General features: G+C 43.0%; 1 long non-coding RNA gene across 1 annotated transcript; it reads right to left on the bottom strand.

Moving 5' to 3' along the window:
- Positions 1 to 7,924: 7,924 nt before the first annotated feature.
- On the bottom strand, positions 7,925 to 10,258 carry LOC117705040 (uncharacterized). Its single transcript, XR_004606411.2, has 3 exons — positions 10,052 to 10,258; positions 8,624 to 8,679; positions 7,925 to 8,519 (listed from the first exon to the last, which is right to left on the bottom strand). It is a non-coding gene; the product is annotated as an uncharacterized LOC117705040 (long non-coding RNA).
- Positions 10,259 to 11,418: the final 1,160 nt, after the last annotated feature.

The raw sequence follows: 11,418 nt of genomic DNA, 5'->3' as shown, positions 1-11,418 counted from the left end.
ATGAAATGATTCTTAATGATATTTGGAGTCTTGTTCAGTTGTCATCAGAGAGACTTCCCCCAGTCGCAGTTGGGAACAGAATTGGAGACCTACAACCAGACATTACATGTAGAGAGTCTATAATGGGCGTCTTCATCAGGTCTGTCCCTTTGAAGTTCAGGGAACCCTGAAGAAGTGAAGGCAGAAAGATTGTAGAAAAGATGGAGCACGTGGGTAAAATTTTCATGTTCCTGAGAACTGATGTGCACATGGGAGGGGCGGGTTAATCAATATTATGTCTGATCAACAATGGGGTTTGAGCTGGACAGTGGTGGTGCACACCTTTAATCCCAGCACTTGGGGGGGCAGAAGCAGGCGGATTTCTGAGTTCGAGGCCAGCCTGGTCTACAGAGTGAGTTCCAGGACAGCCAGGGCTGCACAAAGAAACCCTGTCTTGAAAAACCAAAAAAAAAAAAAAAAAAAAAAAAAAATGGGGTTTGATGTCTCCTTATATGTTTTTGCAAAGCCATTTCTATTTATTATTTTAATTAATTAATTAATTATGAACAGTATCTCACCCCATCCTGGCCTTAAACTATGTTATAGAGCTGATCCCCTTTAGTTGCTGATTGTCTTGTTCTGGGGTTACAAGTGTGTGCTACCATGCCTGGCCAGAAGACATCTACATCATTGTCCTCCTCTCCTGAACATGGCTGCGTCACCTATTTTAACCTCTGAGTTGGCTTCCTTCTTTGAGCAGAAGGTTTACGATTTAAGGGATTTCTGTAAGTACTGTTGCTAGTTTCATCAATGTTAATGCTAGTCATCTCTTGGTTAGCAAAGGCCATTTTAGGAGGTGGTGAGAAAGGAGGTGAAGTGCTTCAGCAAGACTTCCCCCTAAAGCACCTGAGTGCGGCAGCTTTCGCAGCTGTAAGGACATTGATTGATTGCAGATTGGAGGAGTAAAACAATATGCTTGGCTAGAAATGCTTGTATGTCACTTCTCTAATTAGCATTTCTTTTTCTCTGCTTCTTTCTTTCTTTCTTTCTTTCTTTCTCTCTTTCCTTCTTTCTTCTTTCTTTCTTTCTTTCTTTCTTTCTTTCTTTCTATTTTCTTTCTTCCTTTCTCTCTTTCTTTCTCTCTCTCTTTCTTTCTCTCTTTCTTTCTTTCTTTCTTTCTTTCTTTCTTTCTTTCTTTCTTTCTTTCTTCCGTACACTGTAGCTGTCTTCAGACACACCAGAAGAGGGAATCAGATCCCATTACAGATGGTCGTGAGCCACCATGTGACTGCTGGGAATTAACTCAGGTTTTACGGAAGAGCAATCAGTGCTCTTAACTGCTGAGTCATCTCTCCAGCCCCTCTAATTAGTAGTTTTAAAGAGAATTTATTTATTATGCACACAGCCTTTTGCCTGCATGGATGCCAAAAGAGGGTACCAGATATCGATATAGATGGTTGTGAGCCACCATGTGGTTGCTGGGAATTGAACTAAGGACCTCTGAAAGAGCGGCCAGTGCTCTTGACCTTTGAGCCATCTCCCTAGCCTGCATTATGCATCTTTTAAGGAAGGGCTAAATAGTCCCCTAAACTTTATCCACTAATTAATCCCCCTTTAACCTTATACTCACTTAGTATGTTGTTCTAGATGTTGATCATATTCCATACATTACTGCACACATTTGCAATTTCTTTCCTTTGCATTTGCATAGCTTAATAACACGGTGCTTCAAATAAATGTGTGATAGACAGGAAATAAGATGTAGAGAACTTCTCCTAGATTTTGGAGCTATTGTCTAAGTAAATGAGTGAAACCACAGTTCATGAATCTGGTTAGGGTTTTCACACTCATTAAAACTTGTTTAACGCTTTTCACCCATTGAAATTTGTTTTATGGGGCTAGAGAGATGGTTCAGCAGTTAAGAGGACTTGATACTTTTGCAGATGACCCAGGTGTTGTTCTTAGCACCCACAGTTACAGACAGTTCACAGTTGTCTGTAACTAGTCCCAGGGAATCCAGTGACCTCTCTGGCCTCCAAGAGTACATGGTGCACACATACATGCAGGTGCACACATGGAAAAGAATGTTTAAAAAGGAGCTTGTTTCGTTGGCTTCCTCTTGAGTCCTAAGTGTAGCAGCAGCCATCGCCTGTGTTCCTGTGATTGTGTCAGACTGACTCATCATGCTGGAATGCTGCTGATTTTCAGACAAGAAAGTACCAGATCTGTTAGGAGCCTTAGTGAGCATGACAACATTCGCCATTACAAGATGGCGTGGGTATCCTGTGCTCCCACAAGTAAACAACTGACTGCGCAGGTGCAAAAGGCAAAAGCGCGCCAAAGTCACTGCCCATCCCGGGGCGTAATATGGGGTAATGAGTGAACACCCAATCAGAAGTGAACACACCACTCTAGGGTATATATAGCAGTGCCTTTCCCGGGCTTGGGGTCTTTCCGCTTCTGCTGATACAAGAATAAAGTCTCGCTGTAGTAACCACCCGAACACTGCCTCACGTGTCTCTTTCGCGGGCGAAGGGGACACAGAAGAGGCCCGGAATACAGATCCAGTTATGGCAACACTAGGAATGTACCCACCTAGACAGTGATCCTCCAGAGAGCTTAGTGCCTCTGCAGAGACTGTGCCCAGAACGTGAGCAAACTCAGTAATGTCTATCTGTCTCTGTCATAACACCCCCCCACCCCCGTGTGTGTGTGTGTGTGTGTGTGTGTGTGTGTGTGTGTGTGTGTGCTGAGACAGAGTTTCACTAGGTAGCCCTGGCTGGCCTGAAACCAGCTTTGTAGATCCAACTGGCCTTGCCTTGGAGGCCCTCCTGCGTCTGCCTCCCAAATGCTGACATTAAAGGTGAGCACCGCAGTGGTCAGCAAGAATCTTCTGTTCTGTTCTAATCTAATGAACGTCCTTGTACTCTGAGACCTGTGCTTAAAAGACTCACATAGAAATCACATACGTGAATAGCGTCTTCCTACACATTTTTCCTCCCCAAATCTGCGGAATATTAATAAAGAGTCTTTGCAGTGAGGAAGTACCTAGTAGCTTCAGCTATCAAGTCGACACAGCCTAGAATCATTTTAGTGATTCTAAATTGAGGGATTGCTCAGACTGAATTGGTCTGTGAATGTGTCTGTGAGGGACTGTCTTGATTGGTTATTGATGTGGGAGGAGATGCCAGGCCACTGTGGGCAGCAGTGTGTCTGCGTTGAATAAGATAGCAGGTGGTTGAGCCAGGCGGCAAGCACCACTCTGCCATGATTCCTGCTTCCATTGTCCAGTCTTGAGTGTCCCTTGCCTTTCCTCAATGATGGATTGACCTGGAAGTGTTGGGCGAGCCCCCACTTCTCACTTCCCAAGCTTCATTTGGTCACAGTGTTTTTATCACAGTGACACAAGCAAACTAAAAGGTGTTCCCTTTTTCTTTGTTAGTTTTCTCTGAGCACTTATCTTTAAACTCCATAGCCCCTGCCCCTATTGTTGGCTTTTGCTTGTACATTTTCACCTACATTGCCATTTTATTTCCTGTTTAGATTCTACTGTTAAAGGCAAGTTGGGCAGCTTCCAAACTGCAAAGCATCTGCTATCAATCTTTTCATCATCTTATTCCTATTTTTCATGGTTTTATTTGTGTGTATTGAGAGCACAAAAGGACAGGTTTCATTATGACATTTTCGCACATGCATCTGATGTGCTTTGGTCAGGTTAATCCCACTGCTAACCTTTTGCGAACATTCCTCCCAGATTTTCCCTGATGGTCCTCCTCCTACTTTGGTTTCTCTCCCCAAATCCTTCACATGAGAGAAAACATAGGATTCTTGCTTTTAAAATGTGTGTGGTGTGTGTGTGTGGTGTGTGTGTGTGTGTTTTTCTTAAGGACCATTTTGATTGGGGTGAGATAGCATCCCAGTTTGAGTTTGTATTTCACTCACAACTAAAGATGTTGACTATTTTGTCATATATTTTATTGATCATTGGACATGATTTGATTCTTTATAATAACTACATTAAGACTTCACTGTGGTCCTAGTATGGTGGGGGTATACCTTTAATTCTAGCACCCAGGAGGCAGAGATAAGCAGATCTCTGAGAGTTCAAGTCCATCTTTTCAACACAGTGTGTGGCTAGCAAGGGATACATGGTGAGATCCTGTCCCAGCAATAAACCCAGCCCGCTACAATGTGTGTGTGTGCGTGCATGCGCGAGGACACGTGCTTTCTATAATATATCCTATCTGTTCAGATGGACACCCAGGCTAGTTCAGTAAGTTGGCTATTGTGAGGTTTGCCATGGATGTGCAGGTGTCCCTTGCATGCTTTTTGTCATTCATTAGAGTGTATTTTAGGGAATTAGTCACTTCTGACTGGGGTAAGATGAAATCTCTGGTTAAAGATGTTTGATATTTTTCATGCATGATTGGTTATTTGCACTTATTGTGAGCTCTAGTTACTCAGTTCATGTTCTAACTTACGGTTGGGATGCTTTGACTGGATAGGAGAGAACATTTTTTTTCCCATTCTTCTGCCTTACTTCAGTTAAGAGATGTTGGCCTAACTTTTTTTTTTTTTTAAACTGAGCCTTACTTGTAGACCTGTAACTTTGCTTGTGCAAAATACACATCTTTAGACTTCCTACCGTGGTGGAACTTTACAGGGAAGTCTGACATAGGACATTGGCTGCATGGTAGTTTTCTGAATTGCTTATTGTCCTACTTCTGTGGACCCCGGGGCCACAGAAAAAGTTGGCACTGACCTCAGGAACTTACTTGATTTTTTTTTTTTTTTTTTGTTTTTGTTTTCTGTGGACTCATGGAAAGAAAGGAAAAACTAGCTTTGCTTCATTCGAAGGACAGAAGTCTAAAGGTTAGCACTTCCATACACTCCCAGGCAGACCTTCAAAATTTTCATATTGTCTGCAATACTGAGGATTGGACTCTGTACATATATGAAATTGTCAAAGGATGAATCTAGTTCATGAGAAGTAAGGCTTATATATAAAAATATACATTTTGCAGTACTGGAAAGTTGGTTCAGTGGTTAAGAGGACTGGCTGTTCTTCCAGAGGACTGGGTCAGATTCTTAGGACCTACATGGTAGCTCACAACCATCCCTAACTCCAGTTCCTGGAGATCTTACTCTATTATCTGGCCTCTGAGGACTTGGGTACAGATGTACAGACATGTGCAGACTCAGCAGGCATACACATAAAATAAAAGTAAATTATATAAAAAGCTGAGAAATATACATTTCTTCACAAGCATGTAATTGTCATTGACTGGTCTCATGCTTGCTTTGCTAGAGACCTTGGTTGTTTTCCACCTCGTAGACAGTGGAATTACAAGTGACTATGGAAACCTGTCCAGAATGAATGCCATCTGGGTCTTAAAGACATGGAACCCACAGATGGTTTTCTCCCATAGAGCTGACACTACTATAAAACATACAGAGCAAGCTGTGTGGTGGTGGTGCCTTTAATCCCAGCACTTGAAGGCAAAGGCAGGCAGATTTCTGAGTCCAGCCTAGTCTACAGAGCAAGTTCCAGGACAGCCAGGAGTACTTAAGAGTAGTTGTCTCAAAGCAGCAGCAGCAGCAGCAGCAGCAGCAGCAGCAGCAGCAGCAGCAGCAGCAGCAGCAACAGCAGCAGCAGCAACAGCAACAACAACAACAACAATAACAAAACAACACCACTCCAAAGGGGGGAAAAACACCATAGCAGAGCTTAGTGGGTGGGGGTCAGAGCACCCAACTGGTTCTGCCTGTCTGATCTCACCTATTTTCCCAGCTGATCAGGCTTCTGAATAGCCTAGCATTAGAAACGTGGAATTTAGCTCCTGAAGTTTTGTCAAGAAATCAACCACATAGCTGTCTCTTGTACACCTCTGTCACCCTTCTTGGTCTCCTACTCTGAACATTGAAAAGCTTTTGGGTGGTTAACATCTATACGGCTTACCAACACTTGCTATGCCTGAGGCTTGAGAAATAACTCTGACATTTCTGTGCCCATACAGGTGCCATTAGAGGGCTCTAACTTATTTAGAAGACTATCTTTTGCCTTTTTAAATTATTGTACATTCATTGTTTCGTTGAAACATTTTCTTTTTCCCCTGGAAAACAACTTATTAAAAGAACAAATTTCAAAGCACAAAATTATACCTTTTCAAACAAAAGTCCATTAAATTGCTCTGTCCTATATTCAGAGAAATCTCTCCCAAATTATAGATTAATTTAACCTATTAATTTTAACTTCTAAAGTTTCTTTCCAAAGAAATGAATATTTTTCTAGTTAGAAGTTTTTTGATAGAATGTTGAGTTCTCATCTTAGAATGCAGACTTAAAGATATATAGTCTTGTCACTTATATACATTTTATATATTCAGAATTTTGTATATTAAACTTCTTTCTGATACATGTAAGGCTTGGCGTTTTGTATTGCTTACTGTATTACTTTATTCGGCCAATCTGTTCAGTGACACCATCTGGCCCTGGGCTTTCTATTATTTGGAAGGCTTTGGTACATATATACTATGAAAAATTATTCAGCTGCAAGGAAAAATAAAATTCTGAGGCTTGCATGTAAGTAGATAGGACTAGGAAAGACCCTATTGAGTGAGGTAACCCAGATCCAGAAGGACAAATGGTACATGTTCTCTCTCATGAGGGCTCCTAGTTCCAAATCTTCACATGTGAGTATATATCCCAGAGCAACTCAGAGACCAGGATGGTGAAAAGGGACCATTGGTGGGATGGAGGTTTGGGAATCAAAGAGAGGAGAAGAGGAGGGTACAAGCTAGGGGAAGTGGGGAATGGTAGGGGCTCTAATCAGAAAGGAGGAATACAGAAGGAAGGAGGAAAGAAAAGACAGTAATAATGTCTGAAAAGGTCATAAGGAATTATGCCATTGGCTGTCAGCCTAAAACACCTACAATTCATGCAAGTCAGTGTATAAATAAATTACATATATGTTTAAATGAAAAATTACATATATGTTTAAATGAAAACTTCCCATCTGAGCTGACAATATTCCCTACAAGAGCCAGAGAACTTTTAACAAAAACCCCAACACCAGGCACAAGAATCCCTCTTTCAAGCTGATGATCAGGGCTGTCCAAGAGACTCTGAACACATCACAGACTAATGCCATTGCCCTTGGTCTACTGTGGTAAACCAGTCCTTTCAGGCCTGCTCAAGCTTGGGGGAAGGGCACATGCAATCTTAGCAGGAGGGTCACAAGCCCAAGGGCACCGTGGGTTATACAGAGATGCCCTGACCCACAAAACTACCTCTGGTTCTGAAGTGAGTGGGCCAAAGGCAAAAGGGACAGACACTGGGGAGCTTTTGGGACCTCACCACTGTGTTGGAAACCTATGGAAGGAATGGACTCCTCAAGTGTTGAGTTAATTCCATCCCCTGGGATGGGTCTGAAGCGGTGGGGGCTGGAAGTCCAGCCTCTTTTTTTTCCAGGTGTTGGAGATTTCTCACTATTCAGTATGAAAACACATTTTCAAGAGACATGACTGTAGAGACGTTCCCTACGAACCTCTTTAAATGAGTACACAGGAAATAAACTAAGGCAGGCAGGCTTTGGAAAGAAAAGGTTTTATTTTTTTTGGCCTCACAGTTCGAATCATCGAGGTCATAGTTAAGTGCTCCTCCTGGCTGGATTCTTATGTTTTCTCAACCCAAATCATCAGTTATCCTCACTTCACAGGGTTGGTGCACACCGTGGTGTGCAGTGTGTGGCTGTACTTACAAGCAAGAGTTTTGCGCACACCAAAACATGAGTATACTCATGTTCCAACATTGAATGTCAGTATTAAAATAGAATTAAAAATTATCATTGTGAGAGGTGAACACTGCCAGGTTAGCTTCAAAGGAATCACATTTATCTCCAAGGTGACTGGAAATGAGGGTTCATAAAGATGATTGTTTGTTTGTTTTTTTTTTTTTTTTTCTCAGTTAGAAAAGAGAGACCTCAACTCCAGATGCTGCCACTGTCGCTGACCAGGCATTTCTGTACATACTGATTTTGTAACATTTCTCAAATTATTTCCTAATCCAGACAACTTAATGGAAAGTGAACTGGTCTTTAAAGTCAGCTCTGTGAGGGCAGCATACTCTCCTACCTCTTGAATTCTTCCCGTGCACACACAGATTTCTAAGACAACACAATACAACAATATATCATAGCAAGGCTCTCTCAATCTTGACAAGAGGCTGTCCCTTCTCACCAATGCTCTTCTACAGTTTCCAATCACCTTTATCTTTTCTGAAGAGGACAATTTTTTTTCAATTGCTTTGGATATGGTTATATTGTTCCCACCAGAGTCCTCTAACCGAAAAGAGCTACATCTATGAATGAAGGGGGCCTACTTCCTTCCACCCAGCCTTTCACTCACATCAAATCTTCATCGGAAACGTCGGAAGTAAGTTTAACTGTCCCATCGAAACTGTTTTTGAGGGTCTTAACTTTATTCCATTGGTTAAATGTTCAGATGTGACCACGGATTCCTCAGCGTCACCATCACAGTCACCTATAAGTGGCATGAGACATATCTTTGATTACTTGTTGACAGCCTTCACACAGACATATTACAGTGAAAAACAAGAGAAAGGGGAGGCTCCAGAATTCACCGACCATGAGCTCCATCAATCTGACTGCCGTTTGGAATCCAGATGTCTTCCTTGTCCACACTGTAAACAGTAAAGAAGCCAGCTCAGCAAAGATGAGGATGGGTAAAACGTCTAAGTGACAAAATTTTCACAGTGTGCTTTCTTAGCCATAGAGTCGTCATGGTTGTGAGATGCTTAAAAAAAAAATCCACCAGTACAGACTTGAGTCAAGGAGAGGCAGGCTTTGTCCCATGGTTCTCATTACAGCTTCAGTGAATACTCAATGGAGCTGTCCCAGTATAACCACCTGTGCATGACTGTTCCCAAGGGAGGTGTCACAACCCAAGCAGACAAGCCAATGTTGCTCTCTTCAGACAAACCAGAAGAGGGCATCAGATCCCATTACAGATGGTTGTGAGCCACCATGTGGTTGCTGGGAATTGAACTCAGGATCTCTGGAAGAACAGTCAGTGCTCTTAACTGCTGAGCCATCTTTCCAAGCCCGCCAATGTCCTCTTAATGGCCAGTCTGATCCAGAGATATATCTATGAGGCACGACCATAGAAAGAAAAAAAACATTCAAATTCTTGCTGGTATCTGTTCCTTTCCATTTTAATAGAAACAGTGAAGATTTGAAGTCTTTAGGAATGGTAGCAAGACTTCTGCCACAGCTGGGGAGATGGCTCAGTGTTTAAGAGTGCTGGCTGTTCTTCCAGAGGACAGAACTCAGCATCCACATGGCAGCTCACGATCACCCATGACTCTAGTGGGAATGTACAGGCACTGCACACGCATATATGACATACATATAAACGTACAGGCAAAACACTCATCAAACAAGAATAATTCTAGAAAAAGTTAAGTGAAAAAGGAGTGTTATACTAGGGTTGGGAAGATGGGTCAGTGGTTAAAGCACTTGCCGAGAAAGCAGGAGGACCGAAGTTCAGATCCTCAGAAACCACGGAAGGTGGGGCTGGAGAGATGGCTCAGTAGTTAAAAGCACTAACTGCTCTTGCAAAGGTCCTGAGCTCAATTCCCAGCAACCACATGGTGGCTCACAACCATCTATAATGGGATCTGATGCCCTCTTCTGGTGTGTCTGAAAACAGCTACAGTGTTCTCACCTACATAAAATAAAAATAAAAATTAAAAAAAAAAAAAAAAAACAAAAAAACCACGGAAGGCAAAGACAGGGGATTGGCCCAAAGCAAGCTTGTTAACAAGATACTAGGTGAGCTCTGGGTTTGCTGGAGAGACCCTGCTTCAAATGATAAGATAGAGGAGAGACTGAAGAAGAGCCCGGATATTCTACCTTGGCTTCTGCATGCAGACAAGCGCAATCACACACATTTGCCCCGCACACATGCACACTAATCCTAGCACCAGAGAGGAAAGGCCATCCTGGGTACATAACAAGACTTTTCTCAAAACCAAACCAAATAGCACAACACACCTGCCAGGAGTGGTCAGACACGCCTGTGATGCAGCACTCTGAAGGTAAGAGATCACCAAAACCAGGGCTACATCAAGGAGTCAAAGGCAGAGTTACCCGCTAATTCTCAGTTTCCCAGCAGGCGGCGCTCCAGCACCAGGGATTTCATCGTAAGTTATAATTCAGAGAAATGAGGCTCGTTTTGGTTAATGTTTGTTTTTCAGGCTAAAAAGGAAAGCTGTTAGGAAAAATAAACAGTTTATCAGGCATTGCGATAAAGACGTTTGAGGGGAAAGACAAGCTGTCGCTTCAAGGACGGAGAAAAAATGTCCCTGCACAAGTAAAAGCTGAGACGCCTGTAAGCTTGGTTTAAAAAAAAAAAAAAGAAAAAAGAAAAAAAGAAAAAGAAAAAACAATAAAACTTCAGAGGAGGAAGAAAAACAAAACGTTGGAAATCGGAGGGAACCAGAGGACAGTGGAGACCATCCGCAGGCCTTGTTGGAGCCGCGGAGCAGCAGGGGCAGTCTAGGGAGTGCGGGGGTGGGGGGGGGGGGGGGTGGGGGTGGGGGTTGGGGGGGGGTGGAGGGGGGGAAGGAAGGGAGGGTGAAGAGAAGATTGACCTTGCTGGGCGTTAAGGGCTGGCGGGTCCCAAGTGCTGCACAAGCCATGTACGTCGATCTGGGCTGGCTCTGAACAATTGCCCCGGTATTGCCTGCAAGTGAAGTTAGCAGAATGAGATGAATTGGGGTTTTAGTTAAAGGGGTTGGGGCTGTTTTGTTAGGCTAATTAAGTTATTTACAGCAGAAATGGTTGTATTTAGGGAGTGCCATTTGTGTTGGCCTATTGAAGGTTATGGCATGTCCGGAAGGCCAGGCTTTACTTTTGCACTTGACTGTTAAAATAGCTTTTCTTCAGAACTTTTTTTTTTTTCAGAACATTTTTTATTTAAAAAAAAATCATTTATTTTATTTGAAGTTGGTGCTAGGAACCCAGCTTGGGTCCTTGGAAAAAGAGCAGTCTGTGCTACTGAGTAGACACAAAAAATTAAATGTGAGAAAGTTCTGGAGAGTTGGCTGGAGAGACAGCCCCACAGACTGCAGAGTGCTGAGGTCATAGGTCTTCCATATTCGGGATTCTTGTGTGTGTGTGTGTGTGTGTGTGCGTTATGCACACTAAGTGTGCTCTACCATGGGGGTTGTTTACATTATCCGTCTTCTCACATCTTTCCTTCGACCGTGTCAACTGTGCTGATTGGTAACACACAGGAGAGTCTAGCAGTGCAGTTACTGGCTCACCCTTGATGGAAGGTTGGTCCTCCTCTGTTTGGGGAAGGGAGCACACACACATGGAGCAGTGGGCCAGGGAGGCCTAATCAGCCAGGTCAGCTG

The sequence above is a fragment of the Arvicanthis niloticus genome, chromosome 3 (assembly GCF_011762505.2).
Source record: "Arvicanthis niloticus isolate mArvNil1 chromosome 3, mArvNil1.pat.X, whole genome shotgun sequence".
NCBI lineage: Eukaryota > Metazoa > Chordata > Mammalia > Rodentia > Muridae > Arvicanthis > Arvicanthis niloticus.
This window is presented reverse-complemented; position numbering and strand designations above follow the sequence as displayed.